Source organism: Manis pentadactyla, chromosome 5 (genome assembly GCF_030020395.1).
Source record: "Manis pentadactyla isolate mManPen7 chromosome 5, mManPen7.hap1, whole genome shotgun sequence".
Taxonomy (NCBI): Eukaryota; Metazoa; Chordata; class Mammalia; order Pholidota; family Manidae; genus Manis; species Manis pentadactyla.
The window spans coordinates 56,978,476-57,002,666 of NC_080023.1; the positions used below are offsets into that span (position 1 = coordinate 56,978,476).

A 24,191-nucleotide genomic window follows, 5' to 3' on the forward strand; every position below is an offset into this window, starting at 1 on the left:
TCTGGCTTGAGGATTATCATGATTTTATTGCTGTTTTCTTTGTATGTTACTAGTCTGGTTACAGAGCTCCAGTTTTCTTGACAGGGGCCATTGTAGAAGCTGGGCAGTGAGTGAACTGTGAGGCAAGATTTCCAGAAGGTGGGTTGTGGGTAAAATTGCAGCATTCCCAAAATCCTTTGCCTGGCCTTAGTGGATCTCCACATCAATAGGTGTTTCCAAGGGGTGGAGAGAAGTAGTCCATCTCCATATCAGTATGTGATTACAAGAGGGAGCGAGGGCATATCTGGACCAGAGAGGTTGGTTGGGGTACCTTTTCTCAGCTGGTCATGAGACTTGAAACAGTTCTCACTATACAATGAATCACAATTGCTGTCCTGTTACATGTGCTGTACGACCAATTTGAGGAAAATTATTTAAGTGTATATGCATGATTAAACAATATTATCTATTATGGCACTCTATTAGTCCTATGGTCAATTATTGAGGATTTTTATGGAAAATACTGTGGTAAATTTCTCCTATGATCCATAAAAATCCAAGTTTTACATTAAAAAGAAATAAATTCATGCCTTAGGCTAGAGAATGTTTGTTGTAAGACTTGGACTCTGTCTTCTTGACCAGCAGGGAGGTGTGCTTCTCCTGACCGGGAACACTTTGATCATAAAGTGGGTCCCTCATGTGTGGTTTTTAGGAGGGCCTTTAGATTCCTTTGATCAACCAATATACCATAAAATTAACATGATTTTTGTATTCTTCTTATTGTTACTGATTTTGTCAGTTATAATGTGCATAGGCTTAAATAAAGTGATGATTATATTTGTCATGACAAAGGACTTAATGTTCACATATAAGAGCTGTGGGAGGAATGGGGCCTTGGGCTCCTGAGAGGAGACAAAAGCATGAGACAGGCTCCCCTGAGTTTGGTTAAATAGAATTACACTCATTATTTCAAACTTCAACAAACACCCTGAATTTTATACCATATCTGTAAGTAGTGATTATGCATCTTGTTTTAAAAGAAGCAGTCATATATAAGATCACGTACATTTGGAAAGAATGAAAATTCATAAAGTCCCTTTAATGTGCAGGTTTATTAATCTACTTTTGAGACTTTCATCCATTATCTAAGGCTAAATGTGAGAATGAAAGCAACCAAGTGAGTATTTTTAAAGATCATGGGGAAAGGAGAATTAGGTCATGAAATCAAAGACTTTCACATAGCTCATTTTATAACAGGAAGCAGGGAACGGCTCTTCTACTTCTAATTTCACAAACCTTCCACTGGGAAGTGCTTTAACCTAGATGAAGGCATACAGCTTGCCACGTTTCTAGTTAATGAGTGATGCTGAGGCTAGATGCACAGTAAAACTGATCAATTACTGAAATCCAATTATTGAACAGTTTCCTTAGCAAAACATAAAACTATAAAATTCTGCAACAAAAGGATATTAAAATATTCTGAGTTTTTGTACAATAATACTGACATTATGAGTAGCCTATTTAAGGCTTTTCTGTCCATGTGCATAGTTGGAAAAACACTTAAGCTCAATTTTGTTGGTATAGCTTTTAAATTAGAAAAACAGTTTTATTTGATTTTATGGTGGTTTTTCTCTCTTGGCATGATATATTTCTAACTCTTAAACAGGTATAGTAAATTCCCTGAAAACAGATTTGATCTGAGAATCTTAGTTGAGAAAAGTCATTTTTTCACAGGGGAAGGAAAACTTATGTCACAGCTTCTCGCTGGAATAAACTGGAGGGGGCCCATCTGTGAGTCCTCCCAGCTTCAGACCTCTGAAACAACTACTCCCTTTTATCTTTCATTCCTGTTTTAGCAAACTTCCGGCTACAAAACAGACAACATTTTGTGATGGCAAATAGAGGAGTGGCCACACAGGCCAGCAGGAACCCAATCACATCCAGGGAGTGGTACTGGAACCAGGTAAGGTCGTGGGAGGCTGGCCGCAGGTGCTTGGCTCCTTTGTGGCGCATGACAAACTCGATCCAGAAGACTGCTCGGTCGAGAGGTTTCATTGGCTGGTCATGATGAATTCTTGATAATTTCATAGCATTCTCTTTATATCTGCAGGGGAAATACAAAGATAGCAACATGGAAAAGAAGTTCACTTGCCCAAGCATATCATTCCTATGAAAGGTTCCCAAAATATACCCTATAAATGATTTTTAAAAAGTGTTATAAAGTTTCAGAAGAAGCAGTACACTTCCAAATTGGGTCTTCATAAATTGGGATACTCACAGAGGGTCATTAATGACTCTCTTCAATGCACTGAGCAAATCTGTACTAGACAGTGTCCCCAAATCCAGCCTGACAGCTGCTCCCTTGACCTCCAAGTGAGCGATGTTATCAGGTTGATCTGCAAACAAAGGAATGCCCACCATCGGGATCCCGTGGTAGATTGCCTCGTAGATGCCGTTGGTTCCACCATGAGTTATGAAGGCCTTGGTCTTTGGATGACCTAGGATTAGGTGAATTTCAGCACATCATCAATTATGAATCTTAGAAATAAAATGAGACTTGGAAAATAGAAGGGGCTGAAAGAGGCAGTGTGTTCTAGATCACAGATGGCCCTAAATTCCCACATAGAAGGGGAAAGGATAGACACAAAGTGGGAGAACTAGGAGTCAGAGCAAAGATCCAAGTAACTATTGAAAAATTCTCCAAGAGAAATAATTACACCTGAAATAAAGGCAGTGTGGTTATGACCATAAGGAGACAGTATAATTAATGAGACTAGATAATAAAATGACAACTGTTATAGCTTATCCTTTTCCCACAGGACTGCAAAATTAATATAAGGAAGTTAAGTTTTGTTTTTGAGTTTTTTAATAATTAATGCTCAGTAAATTTGTTCCCTAGTGAACTGTTATCACCAGCTGGAGTTACTCTCATTTCAGTGTTTTTTTCAATTCTTACCGAGTAGGTCATTCTGGGGGATCCACTTATATAGCCGAGTATTCTGCCCTAAGGTATCTGGTGTTTTCCCATCAAATCTCCATAGAACCTGTTAGGGTAAAGAAAATCACTATATTCTATGAGGCACTCTGCAGTTACAGCATGAGGGAATTCTAAAGAAAGTAAGAGATAATTTAGTTAAACCCGTTCCAGAGACCCAAAAGTGATAAGGAGAAGAGATGTTAAAAATGAGAATATAAAACCCTGATATAATAGGAATACCCACATATTGTATATTTATTTAATATTCAGTCAGGTTATAAATGCAATCATGACGTTTCACGCATAGAGATTAGGAACTGAGATTATCAATGATGAAGTATTTAAGATGTTTTTAGGCAGTCATTATAATTCTAGTGCAGAAAAGTAGGAAATTACTAAGATATACACATTTACTTTGTTTTATCTTTTTATTGTAATTGCTTTTATCTTCCAATGTAACACTAACCACTTTTTAAGTGTTACATATTGAAGAGAATTACTTATATCTGCTTGATCCATAAGTTATTTTATTAGTTTTACATTTTTTGAATTACAGGGAGTCTAATCTATGCGATCTAATACTTGGTAGAAATAAATAATTCTGTTTATTAATAATTTACGTATATAAATAATTTCTACTTAGGAAGTGCATCTAGCTTCTTCTAGATTACTAATTGTTAGGCACTACTTGCAAGAAAAATTTAAAGAGGTAATTATTTACACAAATCCAGTGTATCACTATTATTTGTATGTGCGGAAACTCTTCAAATATAGAGAGAGGAGCCTGTCAGTACTTCATAAACAACAGTATAGCTGTTGCAAAAAAATCAAAAGTTGTGATAATGCTAAAGTTCATTCAACTGACTGTTCACACCTCAGTGATGTAGTACAAAGCATGGACAACACTGATGAATATGGGACCTACAGCCAGGCAATTTCCATGCCCTGTGCCAAAACAGATTCTGATTTTGGAGTTCCACAGTGATCCTCATACACCGAATTATAATTTACAGTGATAATACATATCTGTCATATTATCAGCCGAACATTGTGTAAGTGATAAGGAAAAGCTATTTTAGTTAGGAAAATACAAAGTAGTTCACAAATACCCCAATAGAGCAGGCATAGTCTATACATCAGAAACCATATACTACTGTGTTTTACGGAGAGGGGACATCTGAAACTTTCCCACGTTAAGCTTGCTTCTGGTTGGCTCCTTCATATATTCTCTTCTTCCTCGAATGGAGATGTTACTCTGATAGGTTAAAGCAGGGTCCTTTCCAGGGCCACATGTTATTAAGCATGGGGTCACCTTGAGGGTGGACCTACTTCCCTCCTTCTCGTTTTTCTCCTTTCACTCTGTATAGGGCCCAGTCCATCAGGGCATGTCAGTTTTCCTTTCCTAAATCATTGTGCCTGGATGGTTACCTAATGCAGCTTGGTGGGCCCTGGCCATCCTTTACTGAATAGGACCCTGAAAAGCACACTGAACAGGCCTATTCCAAAATTAGGGGAAATAAGTGGTGGGGATGACCTGGCAAACCTAAACTACATGACGCCTTTCAGACTTTATCATTTTGTGCTTAATGTCACTGCTAAGATTTAACACCTTTCTGGGTACATCTGTAGTGTGCACACAACCCTCAGCAATCCTGCAAGGGAATGAGGCAAGCGATAGGATAGAATTCGGTGGTATCTGTACCTGCCTACAATACCATTATAGTAGCAAAACTTCCCATGGCAACTCTGAAATATATATTTTTAGTGAACACAATGTTAATGTCAAAGTTATTGTCAAAAACACCCTCGGGACTACTTTATCACCTGCCATGAATGTATCAGTTTGAAGTCATACCTGAGATATATTGGAGCTATCAAAATGGTTAGGTGTCACGCAGGAAGTTTCTGTAAACAGACCTTTACAGACTTGAACAGACTCATTAGGTAGTTGCACACTATTAAGACCCTTTATCTAACCTTTTGTGGAATCTGGGCAAGGGCTGACGCAATCACATTGGCTCACTCTTCTGACATGTTGCTGACCATTGACCCCAGAGTAAACACCACAATACCATTTTCTCCAGAGCTCTGGACAAACTGTTCCATTTCCTGTGTAGAAAACATGTGTTCCATCACAAAAAAGCAACATCATAGCAAACACTATTGAAAGGATTGCTACAAAAAACTAAAGGGAGAAATCAAGTATAATCAGGAATTATTAGAGTAGTGCCCTTTATTTTTAATTCTTGTAAAATACACATGACATAATACTTACCACGTTAAGTATTCTGAAGTATATGGTTCAGTAGTATTGCACTGACATTCTTGAGCCACCAATGTCCAGAACTTTTCATCTTGCAAAACTAGGACTCTATGTTATTACATAAAAATTTTCCATTTTCCCCTACACCATCCCTGGAAACCATCATTCTAATCTCTGTTTTTATGAATTTGAGCAGTGTGGTTACCTCATGTAGGTAGAATCATGCAGATTTGTCTTTCTTTGAGTGGCCCATTTCCCTCAGCATGATGTCTTCAAGCTCTTCCATGTCAAATCATGGAATTTCCTTCTATTTTACCGTTGAGTGAAATCCCATTGTGTGTAAATACCATACTGTTCTTACTGCTTCATCTGTCAGTAGACACTTGGGTTGCTTCTACTTTTTGGCTCCTGTGAATAGTGCTGCTATAAAATGGGTGTGCAAGTACCTGATTGAGATCCTGATTTTAATTCTTTCAGATATACACCAGATTATTGATGTGTTGGACTATACAAGTTTTAATTTTTTGAGGAACCTTACTTCTGTTTCCAGTACCTTTTTTTTTTTAAACAGAACTAACCCTTCAATTTTTTTGGAAAGACATATGTAATATGAGGTTGATTTTCTTTATTATATATATTTTTGCAAGGGTATGTGTGCTTATGTAAATAAGAAATGAATTAGAACTAGTACACAGTATTGAGAAGGTAATGCTTTTAGTATTATACCAAGTTTCTTCATTTATAATATTATTAATTACTAATATAGACTCTGGAAAGAAACCACACAGCAGGATCTTGTTTATTCCAAACTGGCTTTCTGGTTAATTATTTTAGTTTATCCATTAGTATTTTATTTCCCTGACTATAAGCACTAAGCATTATGATTGGAATAACAATATAGTTTTCTTTCAGTTGTATAATTCTAACATTATGCTTCACTAGAATTTCCCAAACTTTCCCCCTGAATCCTTTAATTACTGCAGGTTAATAATTACTAGTAATAAGAAGTCTTTTATAGTTCGTCCACTATATTTCCACAAAATAGCCTAAAATTCTCATTTATAATACCATTACATATTTATGTGTGTGTGTGTGTGTGTGTGTGTGTGTGTGTGTGTGTAGCTACATATTTGAGTGACCATATTTCTACCTTTGCTATATATGATGTCTTTTCTGGTGAAATCATACTGAAAAATTGATGTCCCACTAGAATGTGCTATTCCCTGCACAGTGCTTCACACTGCACCTCTTAAATATATAATTTTTGTGATCACAATGTTAATGCCAGAGTTATTGTCAGTCATAAACACCCTCTCTAATACGTTCACACCTGCCATGCACATTTCAGTTGGAACTCACACATGAAATAAATTGTAGCTATTGTAATGGTTGAGGTGTCATACAGGACATTTCTGTCAAACGTTTAAGATAAGGAGAAAATTTTGAAAACAGGAAAGAAAAACAACTTGGTATATACAAGGGAACCACCATAAAACTATCAGAAGATTTTTCATCAGAAACTTTTCATCCTAAATGAGACTGGCATGATAGGTTCGACATACTAGAAGAAAAAAATTGCTAATGAAGAATGCTCTGCCCAGAAAAGTTCTTTCATAATTGAATGAGAAAGAAAGAGGTTGCCAGATAAGCAAAAGCTGAAGAAGTTCATCAGCACAGTCTCACAAGAAATGTTAAAAGTAGTTCTTCAAGCTGAAATGAAAGGATATTTGTTAGTAAGAGGAAAAATTATGAAACTGTGAACCTTACTGGTAAAGGTAAATATGTAGTCAAATTCAGAATACTCTAATGTAATGGTTGTGGGTTCACTTATAACTCTACAATGAAAGTTAAAAGAAAAATATTAAAAATAAATATAATTACAATAAATTATTAATGGATACAAGAACAAAATAATATGAATTTTAACACCAAAAACATAAAATGTGTGTGGAGGAGAGTAAAATGCAGAGTTTTAGTATGCTTTCAATATTAGTCATTGTCAGCTTAAAATAGATTACTATAAATACAAGATGTTTCATGTAAGCCTCGTGGCAATTACAGAGCAAGAAACTATAGTAGATACGCAAAAGACAAAGAGAAAGGAACTTATGTATACCCCTAGGAAAATCATCAAATCACAAAGGAAGAGAGCAATAGAAGGAGGAAAGAAATTGCAAAATAGCAGAAGACTGGAAAAATTTATTTGTCATTAATTTCTTTAAATGTAAATGGACTAAACCATCTAATTAAAATACACAGAATGACTGAATGACTAAAAAAAAAAAATGGACCCAACTATGTGCTGCTTTGAAGAGACTCATTTTAGCGCTAAGGACACAAACAGACTGAAAGTGAAGGAATGGGAAAATGTATTTCATTAAAATGGAAATGAAAAGAAACCAGAAGTAACTATACTTGTATCAGCAAAATATTCTTTAGTGTGAGAATGGCCACAAAGGGCAAAGATATTCACATATATAATGATATATATAAGGGTCAATCTAACAAGAGGTATTACACTTGCAAATGTTTACACACCTCACACAGGGGCACCTAAATAGAAAGCGAATAGTAACAGACCTGAAGAGAGAGAGATAGCAATACAATCATATTAAGAACTCAATACTCACTTTAAACAAAGGATAGATCATCCAGACAGAAAATCAACATGGAAGCATTAGTCTTTAGCTACATTAGAGAAGAACTACTTCATAGATATTTACAGAAAATCCTGTCTAACCAAATCAGAATACCCATTCTCCTCAAGTACACATGGAACATTCTCAAGGATAGACCATAAGTTAGTTCATAAGTCTTAATAAATTTAAGAATATTGGAATCATACCAAGTATCTTTTCTGATTGCAATAAAGTAAAACTAGAAATAAATTATAATAACAAAACTGAAAAATTGCAAATATGTGGAGACCAAACAACATACTACTGAACAACCAATTGGTAAAAAAATAAATCAAAGGGAAATAAAGAAATATCATAGGTCAAATGAAAATGAAAATACAACATAGCAAAATTTATGGGAGGCTGCAAAGACAATTCTAAGAGGAATGTTCACAGTGATAAACACTTACAATAAGAAAAAGGAAAGATCTCAAATAAATAACCTAACTTTGCATTCAAGGAACTATGAAAAGAGCAGACTAAGCTGGAAGTTAGAAGGAAGGAAATAACAAATATCACAAATGACAGAGAGACTGAAAATTCAATAGAAAATATTGTTGGAACTAAGTGCTCTTATTTTGAAAACAAACAAAATAGACAAACCTTTACCTAGATGTACTAGGAAATAAAGAGACAGGAATGAAATAAATCAAATTTGAAATTAGAGGTAAGATATCACAACTGATACCATACAAATACAATGAATTATAGCCATATGAGAGCAGTTATATACCAACAAATTTGACACATTAGTGAAATGGATAAATTCTTAGAAACATATGACCTACAAAGACTGAATCATAGAGAAATAGAAAATGGGAATAGACTAGTCATGTGACTGAGTCTCACGACTGAATCAGTAATAAAAAAATCTTCCAACAAAGAAAAGGCCAGAGCCAGATAGCATCATGGGTGAATTCTACCAAATATTTAAACAAGAATCAGTACCAATCCTTTCAAAAGCTTTTCTAAAAAATACAAGAGGTGGTAAAAGGATTATGCATCCTGACTAAGTGGGATTTATTCCACGGATGCAAGGAATGGTTCAGGGTAAATATATCAACAAGTGTGATATACTACGTTAATAGAATCAAGGATAAAAACACATGATTGTCTCAATAGATACCAAATAGCATTTGAAAAATATTCAACACCCATTCAGTATGAAAACTCTGAACAACCTGGGTTTAGAGGAAACCTAACTCGTTATAATAAAGTCCGTATATGACAAGCCAACACCCAACACCACAATCAATGTTAAGAAGCTGAAAGCTATTCTTATAAGATCAGAAACAAGGGAAGGATGCCACTATTACCACTTTTATTCAACATTACAACTGGGAGCCCAAGTCAGAGCAATTAGGCAAGAAAAAGAAATAAAAGTCACCCAAATTGGAAACAAATTTGGGTGAGGATTTAGAGAAAAGGAAATATAGAGAAAAGGAACAAGCAAAATGGTGTCTGTTAACAAACAACATGATATTATATATATAGAAAACCCTAAAGACTCCACCAAAATCTATTAGAATTAATTAAAACAAATTCAGTAAAGTTCCAGGATAAAAAAATCAATATAAAAATTCTATTGAATATTTATACATTAACAATGAACTATCAGAAAGTAAAATATCATTAATATTGGAATTGGTGATTAATTTTTGGATAACCACAGGCAGTGAAAGCTAAATTAACAGGTGGGACTATCTCAAGCTAAAACCTTCTGCACAGCAACTGAAATTCTGAACAAAATTAAAAGACAACCTACAGAAGGAAAAAATATTTGGAAATCATATATTTGATAGAGAGTTAATACTCAAAATATGTATAAAACTCACAGAATTCATAGGAATGACACCAAATGATCCACTTGTAAAAATAGGCAGAGGAACTGAATAAACATTTTCCAAAGAGGGCATACAATGGATAGCAACTACATGAAATGGGATGCAACGTTATCTAATCATCAGCAGGGAAATGAAAATAAAAACCAGACTTATCACTTCACACTTGTTAGAATGCCTATCATCAGAAAGAGAGGAGATAACAAATTTGGTGAGGATGTACAGAAAAGGAAATCCCAGTGCACTATTGGTGGAAATGCAAACTGGTGCAGCAGATATGGAAAACAACATAGAGACTCCTCAAAAATTGAAATGGAAACTATCATATTATCCAGTAATCCCAGTTCTGGGTATCCAAAGAGAATGAAAACAGGATATAAAAGTGATACATGAACTCCCATGTTTATTGAAACTTTATCAAGACAGCCAATGGATAGCTAATAACAAACTAAATATATGTAAATGGATTAATGGATTAAGAATATGTGATGTGATTCACACGTGCACACACACACACACACACACACACAGTAATATTATTCAGCCTTTAGGAAGAAAGAAATCATGGCATTGATAACAACATGGATGGACCTTGAAGGCATTATGCTAAGTTAAATATGCCACACAACAGCTAATATTGCTTACTATTTCTTATATATGCCATCTTTACAAAAAAACGACTCATAGAAAAAGAGAGAATAAAAGTGATTGTTTGGAACTGGGTGTAGAGGAAATAGGAAGAGATTAATGGATCATAAACTTTCCTCTACAATGTGAATAAGGTCTAAGGATATAATGTATAACCTAGTGATGATAGTTTGATATCACTTTATGGTATAATTGAAAATTGCTTGCAGTAGAACTTATATCTTCTAACACCCATAAAAATGATAAATGGATCAGGTGATAGATATGTTAATTAGCTACATGAGGGGAATCACTTTACAATGCACATGTATATTAAATCATCAGGATGTACACTTTACATATCTTATAATTTTATATGTAAATTATACTTCAATAATGCTGAAAAAGAAACCAATAGGGTTAGATTGAATAGAAATTTTGCTAATTTTACTTCAGGCTTTAGGCATTGTGTAAACTACCACATATAACTAAACACTTCATGTCAAAATCAATATTGGATTAGCCATTGAATAAGATCTTCATTTTCTCTTGCCTAGAGAAATGGGGGAAAGGTCTAGGACTGCTGAACATCCAGCCCTGGAGATCTGCTCTGGGAGCATGGATCTACATTGCATGTTGCTCTGTATATTAGTGGGATTGGAAAGCTAAGACAGGCAGAATGCCTGAAGAGACAGAGACTCTAGGTATATAATAAATATAATTAAATTTATTAAATTATAAAATAATTTAATAAAGGATGCTTTTTTAAAAATTATGTTTTAAAGATATATCAATTCAAAATATTAGATTACTGCTTTCCTCCCTATGTATCATCCTATATGCTAACAGAATATTGTGCAATTTTATACTATGGTGGTTTTCAGATATGAGGGGTAGAAATTATTTGGTGTTTATGTAATATTCAGAATTAATGCTCCTTATTATACATGATGTTACATTTTCTTTGTATTCATTTTATCTGTCAGCTGTGATGATGAAAACCACATACCCCAAGGAATAAATCTTTACAGAGATATTTGTCCAGACATGGTATATAGTAGAAAATACCTGCTTCAATATGCTAAGCAATGCCTTTAATGCTGTAAGATGTCAGACTCTGGGGTCACAAATGATGAATTGTTTAAATACTAGAATGAGAGAAAATAAATGTTAGGTTTGCCTGCAAATATTGTTGAGAAACACCTTCATATTGGTGAGGAGTGGTCTTTATTTTAAGCCAGAATACCGGTGAAATAAATGTCTCAAAGCAAATACAACAACAACAACAAAAAAAGGAATCAGGTACCTTAGGCAGAGGTTTAGCTGGTTTGCAGTGGAGGCCTCCAACATACTGAAAATTGGGTAAGACTGGGTGAGGATATTCAAAGTCCCAATAGGTTCGAATGAGCCACATATCAGCTTTCCCCATTAACTCAGAAAGTGTAGTTGGTCTTCCTGAAAGGATAAAGCAAACAAAATGAAAAGGAAATGAGAGAGTGTAATATGGATAAACTAGGGAAGTTACCAAAAAACGTTTGGAAAAATGTTTAAAAATATCTGTGGTTTCAGCTAACATAATACTTAATGGCAAGTAGCTGAAATCTTTTCTTCCAAGATCAGGACCAAGACAAGTATGCCCATGCTCAGCACTTTTATTTAACATTGCCCTGGAGGTTTTATCCACAGTAATCAGATAAGAAAAAGAAATAAAGGGCATACATACTGGTATAGAAAAAGTACAATTGTCATTATTTGCAGAAGACATGCTATATATTGAAAACCCTAAAGACTCCACCGAAAAGTACTAGAATTAATAAATGTATTCAGAAAAATCTCAGAACACAAAATGAATATACAAAATCTTTTGTGTTTCTACACACAAATAATGAACTAATTGAAGGAATAAGTTGAGAAATCAGACCCATTTTCAATTACATCAAAAAATAATAAAATACCTTGATTAAAGTAAATTTAATCCAGGAGGTGCAAGCCTGTACTCTGAAAACTATGACACTGATTAAATAAATTGAAGGCACAAATAAATGGAAAGTTATTCCATGCTCATGGGTAGGAAGAATTATTATGGTTAAAATAACCATAGCTTCAAAAGATGATGGTCTGAGAAGTGAGACAGAGGCCTCCTCCAAAAAACCACATACGAAATGAAAATATACTTAATACAACTAATCCTGAAAGAGCAACAAGAAAGAAGGCTGGGTCAGTCTGCATACACCTGGGGGATAGAACAGGCCTCACTGAACAGGGTAACATACCAAAGCCATGATGCGGCAGGACACAACCCCATACCCCACCCCAGCTCACCAGTGGGAGGGAGAGAAACGGAGTGGGGAGGGAAGGTCTAGGACTGCTGAACACCCAGCCCTTGATATCTTCTCTGGGAGCATGGATCTACATTGCATGTTGCTCTGGATATTACTAGGGTTGGAAAGCTAAGACAGGCAGAATACCTGGAGAGACTGAGACTCTAGCTACTTGTGGAAAACAGGGATCCACATCCAGCTGCTCTGGGACAAAAGAAAGATGGTCATTCTGAGAGACTTCCTAACAGTGAGAGGGCTGCTAAAGAGGCAGGGATTACACAGAGCTTACTGCTTAGGAGAAAGGACAGTGGGACAAAATTGTCCAGGTGCACTCTGTCCAGCAGGTTGGGAACTTTCATGATCTTCAGGCACTCCAATCCCCTGGTTGGATACACAGCTCCAAGGTACACACTGGCATACGCAGTTTGCTGTGGCTTCCTCCCGGCAAAACCACAGAAGCTCCCATATCATCAGTCCCAACCCTGGCATTACATCAGCCTGAGAGAAGTCCCACCTATGTCAGCTACAAATGTAAAGCATAGAGGCTTACACCTGTGTGCTCAGCCCCTTGGCTCAGACAGTGGAGACACGCATAGCAACTGGGAAGCAGGAGACAGCTCTTTCCTCCACCTAGGCAGCAGTGCTTCTCCCCTGTATCCCCCGACATTGACATCACTCCAAGGGCTGAGCAGCTCAGGAGAGTAGACCTTCTGGGAACTAGAGGGTACCACGTACAAATATGAAATGTCAAAGGAACCTGGTTCAAACCAAAATCCGACAAACAACAGAAAAATGATCAAGTGAAACTGAACTCATCAATCTTCCTGAAAGAGATTTCAAAATAAAAATCATAAATATGCCCACTGAGGTACAGAAAAATATTCAAGAACTCATGGAAGAATTCAGGATGGAGATTCAATCATTATGGAACACTGTATCAGAAATTAAACATATAATGGAAGGATTTAAAAGAAGATTAGCTTTTCATCTTCCTTCCTAATTACAGCCCTTTTATTAGAATTCATGCCTCATATCGAAAATTACCGAGTATCATAATTCTTCCAAGTGGTAAAGATACCTCAAGACAAATGCTGGGCATAGAAGCCACAGGGCATAAATCTGCAAAGAAGTAAAAAGCTAACCTTTTCAAACAATAAGGCTTCTCTCTCACTTACCAACTTTACATTTCTCTGTATGGCTCCGGAAGATGACTGGTTAGCCAGAGACGGGTAAGATTCCTCAAGGGAGGAACAACCTAAGACAGGCACAGTTGCAGGGGGGCCATCAGGTGAGAAATTGGGGATCAACAGAGGTGAGGCTTAGAACTTCACACCCCTGTTCTGAGAGAAATCTTCTGCATACATGGATGTTTTATTGCCCTTGTCTAGCTTGGATTAACACATAGTCTACAGGCACACACCTGATCATCTACATTTGCCCTCTTACAACACTAAACTATGTTTTCTACCTTTATCTTGCATCTACCTACCACTTCCACACTTCATTAAAAAAAAAGGGGGGGAGAAATGTGGGATTCACATATAAATCAAGTATAAAAATCAAATGAATAATCAAAAAAAGGAGATTAGATTAGTGGAGGAGACAGTAAATGGAATAGAAATTAGAGAAGAGGAATACAAAGAAGCTAAGGTACAAGGAGAAAAAAGGATCTCTAGTTATGAAAGAATATTGAGAGAACTGTGTGACCAATCCAAATGGAACAATATTCATAATATAGGTGTACCAGAAGAAGAAAAGAGAGAAAAAGGGATAAAAGTGTGTTTGAGGAGGTAATTGCTGAAACTTTACCTAATCTGGGAAAGGAGATAGTCTCTCAGGTAATGGAGGTACACAGATCTCCCCAAAAAGGAACCCAAGGAAGACAACACCAAGAAATATAATAACTGACATGACAAACATCAAGGATAAGGACAGACTGTTAAAAGCATCCAGAGAGAGAAAAAAGATCACAAACTAAGGGAAACCCATCAGGCTATCATCAGGCTTCTCAGAAGAAACCTTACAGGCCAGGAGGGAGTGGCATGATATATTTAATGCTATGAAGCAGAGGAGCCTCAAACCAAGAATATTCTACCTGGAAAGATTATCATTTAAATTAGAAGAAAGGATAAAACACTTACCAGATAAGCCAAAGCTGAGAGAATTTACCTCCCACAAACCATCTCTACAGTGTATTTTGGAGGGACTGGTGTAGATGGAAGTGCTCCTAATGCTAAATAGCTGTCACCAGAGGAATAAAACCACAGTAAAGAAAGTAGAACAATTAATTACTAAACAGATGCAAAATTAAATCAACTAACCCCAAAGTCAGTCAAGGGATAGATAAAGAGTACAGAATAAGATGTACTCTAATATGTAAGATGTGCCTAATAGGTAAAGAATGGAGGAAGAAGAAAAAGGAGGAATAAAAAAAAGAGCCTTTAGTGTTTGTAATAGCATACTAAGTGAGTTAAGTTAGACTCTCAGATAGTAAGGAAGTTACTCTTGAACCTTTTGTAATAATGAATCTAAAACCTGCAATGTCAATAAGTACATACCTATCGATAATCACCCTAAATGTAAATAAACTGAATGCACCAATCAAAACACATAGAGTTAATGAATGGATCAAAAAACAAGACCTGTCTTTATGCTGCCTACAAGAGATTCACTTCAAACCCAAAGACATACACAGACTGAAAGTGAAGGGATGGAAAAAGATATTTCATGGAACTAATAGGGAGAAAAAAGCAGGAGTTTCAGTACTTGTATCAGACAATATAGACTTCAAAACAAAGAAAGTCACAAGAGACACAGAAGGACATTACATAACTATAAAGGGGTCAGTCTAACAAGAGGATATAAACGTTATAAATATCTATGCACTCAACAAAGGAGCACCTACATATGTGAAACAAATACTAACATAATGAATAGTGGAAATAAAATGCAATGCATTCATTTTAGGAGACTTCAACACTCCAATCCCTACAAAGGACAGATTAACCAGACAAAAAATAAATGAGGAGTCAGAGGCACTGAACAACACATTAGAACAGATGGACTTAACAGACATCTACAGAACACTACACCCAAAAGCAGCAGGATACACATTCTTCTCAAGTGCACATGGAACATTTTAAAGAATAAATCATATACTAGGCCACAAAAAGGGTCAGTAAATTCAAAAGATTGAAATTACGCCAACCAGCTTCTCAGACCACAAAGGTATAAAACTAGAAATAAATTACGCAAAGAAAACTAACAAGCCCACAAAAACATGGAGGCTTTACAACATGCTCCTAAATAATGACAGGATCAATAATGAAATAAAAACAGAGATCAAACAATATATGGAGAAAAATGACAACAATAATACAACATGGCAAAATCTGTGGGAAGCAGCAAAGGCCATGCTGAGAGGGAAGTATATTGCAATACAGGCCTACCTCCGGAAAGAAGACCAATCACAAACAAACAGTCTAAACTCACAATTAATGAAACTAGAAAAACAAGAACAAATGAGGCCCAAAGTCAGTAGAAGGAAGGACATAATAAAGATTAGAGCAGAAATAAATAAAATCAAGAAGATTAAAACAATAGAAAGAATCAATGAAAGCTGGAGCTGTTTCTCTGAGAAAGTAAACAAAATAGACAAAGCCCTAGCCAGAATTATTAAGGAAAAAAGAGAGTCTACACACGTAACCAGAATTAGAAATGAGAAATGAATAATCACTATGAGACCACAGAAATGCAAAGAGTTATTAGGGAATACTATGAAAAATTATATGGTAACAAACTAGATAACCTATAAGAAATGGACAACTTTGTAGAAAAATATAACGTTCCAAGGCTGACCAAGGAAGAAATAGAAAATCTGAACAGACCAATTACCAGCAACAAAATTGAAGCGGTATTCAAAAATTACCTAAGAACAAAACATCTAAACCAGATAGCTTCACTGTAGAATTTTATCAAGCATTTAGTAAAGACATAATATGTAATCTCCTTACAGTTTTCCAAAAAGTAGAAGAGGAAGCAGTACTTCCAAATTCATTCTATGAGGCCAGCATCACTCTAATATAAAAACAGGGCAAAGACACCACAATAAAAGAAAATTAGAGACCAATATCCCTGATGAACATAGATGCAAAGATACTCAACAGAATATTAGCAAACCAAATTCAAAAATACATCAAGAGCATCATACACATTGATCAAGTAGGATTTATTCCAGGGACGCAAGGATGGTACAACATTAGAAAACCCATCAACAACATCCACCATATCAACAAAAAGGACAAAAACCACATTATCATCTCCATATGTGCCATAAAACATTCAACAAAATTCAACATCCATTCATGATAAAAACTCTCAACAAAATGTGTATAGAGAGCAAGTACCTCAACATAATAAAGGTCATGTATCACAAACCAATAGCCAACATCATACTTAACAGAGAGAAACTGAAAGCTTTTCCTTTAAGACTGAGAACAAGACAAGGATGCCAACTCTGCCCACTTTTATTCAACATAGTTCTGGAGGTCCTAGTCACAGAAACCAGACAACAGAAAGAAATAAAAGGCATCCAGATTGGTAAAGAAGTTAAACTGTCACTATTTGCAGATGACATGATATTGTACATTAAAAACCCTAAATAATCCACTCCAAAACCACTAGATCTAATATCTGAATTCAGCAAAGTTGCAGGATACAAAATTAATACACAGAAATATGTTGCATTCCTATACACTAATGATGAATTAGCAGAAAGAGAAATCAGGAAAACAATTTCGTTTCCAATTGCATCAAAAGGAATAAAATGCCTAGGAATAAACCTAACCAAGGAAGTGAAAGACCTATACCCTAAAAACTACAAGATACTCATGAGAGAAATTAAAGGAGATACCAATAAATGAAATACATCTTGTGTTCATTGATAGGAAGAATTAATATCATCAAAATGGCCTTCCTGCCTAAAGCAATCTACATATTCAATGTAATCCCTATCAAAATACCAACAGCATTCTTCAACGAACTAGAGCAAATAGTTCTAAAATTCATATGGAATCACAAAAGATCCCAAATAGCCAAAGCAATCCTTAGAAGGAAGAAAAAACCTGGGGGATTATGTTCCCCAACATCAAGCCCTACTACAAAGCCACAGTAATCAGGAAAATTTGGTACTGGCCAAAGAACAGAAACATAGACCAATGAAACAGAATAGAGAGCCCAGATATAAACCCAAGCATATATGGTCAATTAGTATAAGATAAAGGAGCCACAGACATACAATGGAGAAATGACAGCATCTTCAAGACCTGGTGTTGGCAAAACTGGAGAGCTAAATGCGAGAGAATGAAAATGGATTATTGTCTAACCCCATACACAAAAGTAAACTCAAAATGGGTCAAAGACCTGAATTTAAGTCATGAAACCATAAAACTCTTAGAAGACAACATAGGCAAAAATCTCCTGAATAGAAACTTGAACACTTTTTCCTGAATGCATCTCCTCGAGCAAGGGAAACAAAAGCAAAAATGAATAAATGGGACTACATCAAGCTAAAAAGCTTATGTACAGTAAAGGACACCATCAGCAGAACAAAAAGGCACTTTACGATATGAGAGAATATATTTGTAAATGCCATATCTGACAAGTTGTTGACATCCAAAATATATAAAATATATAAAGGAACTCATATGCCTCAACAACCAAATGCAAATAACCCAATTGAAAAATGGATGGAGGATATGAACAGACAATTCTCCAAAGAAGAAATTCAGATGGTCAACAGGCACATGAAAAGATGCTCCACATCACTAACTATTAGGGCAATATAAAGCAAAACTACAATAAGATATCACCTCACACCAGTTAGGATGGTCAGCATCGAAAAGACTAACAACAAATGCTGGTGGAGGATGCAGAGAAAGGGGAGCTTTCTTACACTACTGGGGGAAAGTAAACTAGTTCAACCGTTGTGGAAAGCAATATGGAGGTTCCTCAAAAAAACTAAAAATAGAAATACCATTTGAGCCAGAAATTCCACTCCTAGGAATTCATACAAAGAAAACAAGTTCTCAGGTTCAAAAAGACATATGCACCCCTGTGTTTATTGCAGCACTATTTACAATAGCAAAGATATGGAAGTAACCTAACTGTCCATCGGAAGATGAATGGGCAAAGAAGATGTGGTACATGTACACAATGGAATACTATTCAGCTATAAGAAAGAAACAAATCTTACCATTTGCAACGATATGGATGGAGCTAGAGGGTATTACACTCAGTGAAATAAGCCAGGCAGAGTAAGACAAGTACCAAATGACTGCCCTCATTTGTGGAGTATAACAACAAAGCAAAACTGAAGGAACAAAATTGCAGCAGACTCACAGAACCCAAGAAGGGACTAGTGGTTATGAAAGGGGAGGGTTGGGAGCATAGGTATGGAGGTAGGGAGAAGGGGATTGACACATAGTGTTGGGGTTCACAGAGAAGACAGTGTAGCACAGAGAAGACAAGTAGTGACTCTGTGGCATCTTACTACACTGATGAACAGTGACTGCAATGGGGAATGGGGGAGTCTCGATAATATGGGTGAATGTTGTAACCACATTGTTTTTCATGTGAAACCTTCACAAGAGTGTATATCAATAATACCTTAATAAAAAAAAAATGTATATGTAAGAAAGAAAAGGGCTGTGGAGCCAGTTCATTTAGTGGCTTTGCTGATAGCCATATAATCTTGGAGAAATGTATTTAACCTCTCTGTATCTTCATTTCCACACCTGTAAAATGAGTAAAACTAACAATCCCTACAAAACAAACAAACAAAAAACCATACTTCCCTAAGCCATCTACAGATTCTGTGCAATTCCTATAAAATATCAATGGCATTTGTCACAGAACTAGAGCAAATACTATAATTTGTATGGAACCACAAGAGACCCCTAATAGGCAAAGACTGAGAAAGAATCACAGGTATCATATGGTCTTCTTTCAAACTCTACTTCAAAGCCCCAATAATCAAAATAATATTCTGCTCTCACAAGAATAGATACTTAGACCAGTTACCAAAGGGAAAGGGACTGGGGAGGATGGGTGGGAAAGGAGGGACATGGGTGGGGAAAAAGAAAGGGCGCATTACGATTAGCATGTATAGTGTGGGGGGTGGGTACGGGGAGGGCTGTGCAACACAGAGCAGACAAGTAGTGATTTTACAGCATCTTACTATGCTGATGGACAGTGACTGTGAAGGGGTATGTAGAGGGGACTTGGTGAAGGGGGGAGCCTACTAAACATAATGTTCTTCATGTACTTGTAGATTAATGATACCAAAATTAAAATAAATAAATAAATAAAGAATAGGAGCTCAGAATTAAATCCACACCTATATGGTCAACTAATATATGACAAAGGAGGAAAAAATATTACAATGGGAAATGACAGTCTCTTCAATAGATAGTGTTGGGAAAACTGGACAGCTACATGCAAAATCATGAAACTGGATTACAGTTTTATGTAATACAAAAATATAAACACTAAATAGAATAAAGAACCATATGTAAGACATGAAACCATAAGTGTCCTAGAAGAAAACATAGGTAGTAAATTCTTGAACATCAGTGCTAATAATGTTTTTCTGGCTACATCTCCCCAGCAAAAGCAAAAGCAAAAGCAAAAAAAAAAAAAGTGGGACTACATCAAACTAAATAGTTCCTGTACAGCAAAGGAAACCATCAACAAAATGAAAGGGCAACCTACTGTATGGGAGAATATATTTTCACATGATATATCCAATAAGGGGTTAATATCCAAAATATATACAGAACTAATACAACTAAACACCAAAGAAACAAATAATCTCATTAAAAAATTGACAAGAGGACCTGAATAGCCATCTTCTCAAACAAGAAACAGAGATGGCTGACAGACACATTAAAAAATGCTTATCACTAATCACCAGGGAAATGCAAATCCAAACCAAAATGATATATATCACCTCATTCAAGAATGATTAATATGAACAGGCAAGAAATAAGGAGTGTTTTCAATGATGTGGTTTAAAGGGAATCCTCATTCACTCCAGATGGGTTTACAAAGTGCTCTAACCACTATAGAAAGTGATATGGAAGTTTCTCAAAAAACTAAAAATAGAAATACCAAGCAATTATACTTCTGGGAATTTATCTGAAGAAAACAAAATTCATAATCCTAAAAAAGTATATGAACTCCTATGTTGATTTCAAAAAATGGATGTAACCTATATGTCCATCATAGGTGAATGGATAAAAAAGATGTGGCACACATACTCAGTATAATATTACTCAGCTACAAAAAATAAATGATGTTGTGCCATTTGAAACAACATGGATGGACCTAGAGTGTATTATGGTAAGTGAAATAAGTCAAAGACAGATACCCCGTGATTTCACTTAGATGTATAATATAAAACACAAAACAAATGCACTAATGAACAGAACAGAAATAGACTCATAGGCACAGAGAACAGACTGGTGGATGCCAAAGGGGAGAGTGTGTGGGGTTGGGTATGGGTGAAATACTTAAAGGGGGAAAATTAGTGAGGATATTTGATATATTGGTCTGGGCAATGGTTACCTGAGTGTATACACATGTCAAAATTCATCAAGCTGTATACTAAGATTTGTGCATTGTATCATACATACTCCAATATAAAAAGTAAAACATATAAATAAAATAAGACCAATAAAACTTATGGCTTGATCACACACACATGTATAGAATAGAAATATATGTAAGATTTATGTGTTTTATATATATGATGTTATATATACACACACACACACAAGACAAAGTGTAAGGCACTTTCATCTCAGATAGCACATCAGTACATTCACAGTCATAAATGGTTATTAATTTTATGCCACTAAAGAATTAAACAAGCATTTGTTTACTCCATAACCTACAAAACTAACACATGCAAATTTAAACAATTTCATCTCCTCAGTCAATTAACTCCATCACACCTGTGGAAACACATTTCCCTATAGTACTCAGCCTAGTTTCTACAGGTTAGCAAGCTATTTTCTTGATCCTAGATTTTCCAAGAAAAGTGTGAAGTTTTTTCCAAGAAAACTCTGGCTCAGTTCCTTTTACCTATGACTGCACTGGTTCATGTTAGGAGCTTAATAATATTTGTGCATTTAAAAAATATTTTGCAAATAAAATTTCCAAAAAAAATTTTTGGAAAGAAGTATGGAAATAGATAAGAGCTTAAGTTTGGATTATTTTTTATTTAATGGAGAAACAGTTCTCAAAATATATAGACTAATAATGTATATGTCTACCTTTTGACAAGATTTTAGGTCTATAAAACAGATGATTTGTAGGCATTTATGAATTAATGCATAATAATTAGAAACCTCAAATTACAGATTCCTGAGTCTGGGATAGAGCTATTATATCTCTTCATTGTGAAAGAATCCTGTTAATTTCACAAAACAGTTTAATCTTTAAATAAAAAATTTAGGAAGAACATGTGAAAGAATATTTTCAATGCTCTGCAATAGTGTTGCTAGCAAAATATAACTCCTCAATCTACATGTGTACTTTGATTAAGATTGTTAGTGAAATTTCTAGTGTCTTCTTAAAGATGGAAAAATGCACAGTGAAATATATATGTCAGATAGGCACAGCACAGAGGATTTTTAGGACAGTGAAACTACTCTGTATGATATAATAGTGGTAGATACATGTCATTATAAATTTGTGGAAACCCATAGAATGTACAATAACAAGAATGAGCTCTAATGTAAACTATGCACTTTGGATGCTAATGTGTCAGTGCAGATCCATCAGTCATAACAATAGTACAACTCTGGTGGGGGATGTTGATAATGGGGGAGTCTATGCATGTGTCGGAGCTGAAGGTATACGGGAAATATGTACTCAGTACTGCTATGAACTCAAAACTATTCTAAAAAATAAAGTATACAATGGCTAATAAGTTTGACCCCATTTTTAATAAAAGGAGGATCAAATACCTAGATAAATTTAAAAAATAAAAAATAAAGGATAATACAAACAAAGAATGGATATGTAATTGCTTCAAGAAGATCTCAGTGCTTTGATTTGTGCGTTTTGACTTCCTGGAATGTCCTGTGCTAATAATGGACCACAAAGTTCATACTGACTCTATACTGACCCTATGATAAAAGCCTTCCCATAATATTTGTAAGATTGAAATATCATTTTAATTATAAAAGACATTTCTTCTGACTTTGTATTTATACAGACTTACCTTTCAAGTTCCTAGGAAAGTTGAAACTTCGTATTACCTACTGAAAAAAAAATGACTTACCGAGTGTTTTGCTGTAAAACTGATTCCACCTCTTCTTATTTAATGTTTGGAACCAAAAGTCAAAATAAAGCACATATATCATATTCTTTACCCTCTCTATGAATGTCATTTTATCACTTAATTCTGACAAAACAACAGGTACATAGGATGCAGGTAAAGGAAGTCCTCCACTCTGCTTTTCAAATTCATAGCCAGGAGAGAAGCGGAGCGTGTACACTAAAGGTGTGTTAAGTAGCTGAGCCAGTAGCTCACCACAGGGTCCAATGGCATCTGCAAGAACGACATCAAACCTTGATTCTTGCAGCTTTGTCATAAGTTTTTTGTTCAAGACTACGTCTCTACAGAGCTTTTCAATTGAGTTACCAAATGTTGTTGTGAGTTCTTCCATTAGTGAAAAATGTGTCCAAAATGTCTGTTTTGGAAGATCATATGTCCATCTAGTGATTAATTGCAAAAATAGATTCTCAAAATCAACCTTGGTTAAAGATGTAGGGTAAATCTCATATTTAATAGCAGATGATTTGGTGGGATCAACAAGAATGGAGGCTGAAGATGCCAGAACAACCACTTCATGGCGTCTGTGGACAAGTTCATCCAGCATTGCCTTTACGTTGATCCAGTGGCTGTATTCTGTGGGCCACACCAGCACCTTTCCGCAGCTCCCAGAGTTGAAGCAACAAGCCAGCCATAGCTGCAGAGGAACTGAAATCCATTTCATAGACATCCTTGTGGAGAACAACGTCTCTCTTCAAATTTCTGTCCCCTTGTAGCATTTCTGGTGCTTCTATCAAGGAGAAATCAATCAGGAAGTTAATATATAACTCCTCCACCTCCAGGTAAAAACATTATATGAACAGAGCATTTGGAGGGCAAGTGGAAAAAGCAAAAAAGGTAGATGACCTTGCTTGTACACAAATGTGTTTCATGTTTGTGTTATTATTATAATAGCCATCATCTAGCTAAGAGTCAATGACCTTGAATATGCAAGTGGTCTGTCTTATGTAATATATTTAAGAAGTGTCCCAAGAATAGTGGCAAGTAAAATGTGACTGTGTCTGTATTCTCTTTAAATCAAGAATTAGAGATAAATTAGGATACAGATGAATCAAAATTTCTTGGAAATCATGGTTCAAGAGATATTTGCTTTGCTTTGTTTA

At 35.5% G+C, this 24,191-nt stretch overlaps 1 pseudogene; it reads right to left on the reverse strand.

Annotated features, from left to right (window-relative positions):
* Nucleotides 1-1,072: 1,072 nt before the first annotated feature.
* On the reverse strand, nt 1,073-23,776 carry LOC118928670 (UDP-glucuronosyltransferase 2B31-like; annotated as a pseudogene).
* Between the last annotated feature and the right edge of the window lie 415 nt (nt 23,777-24,191).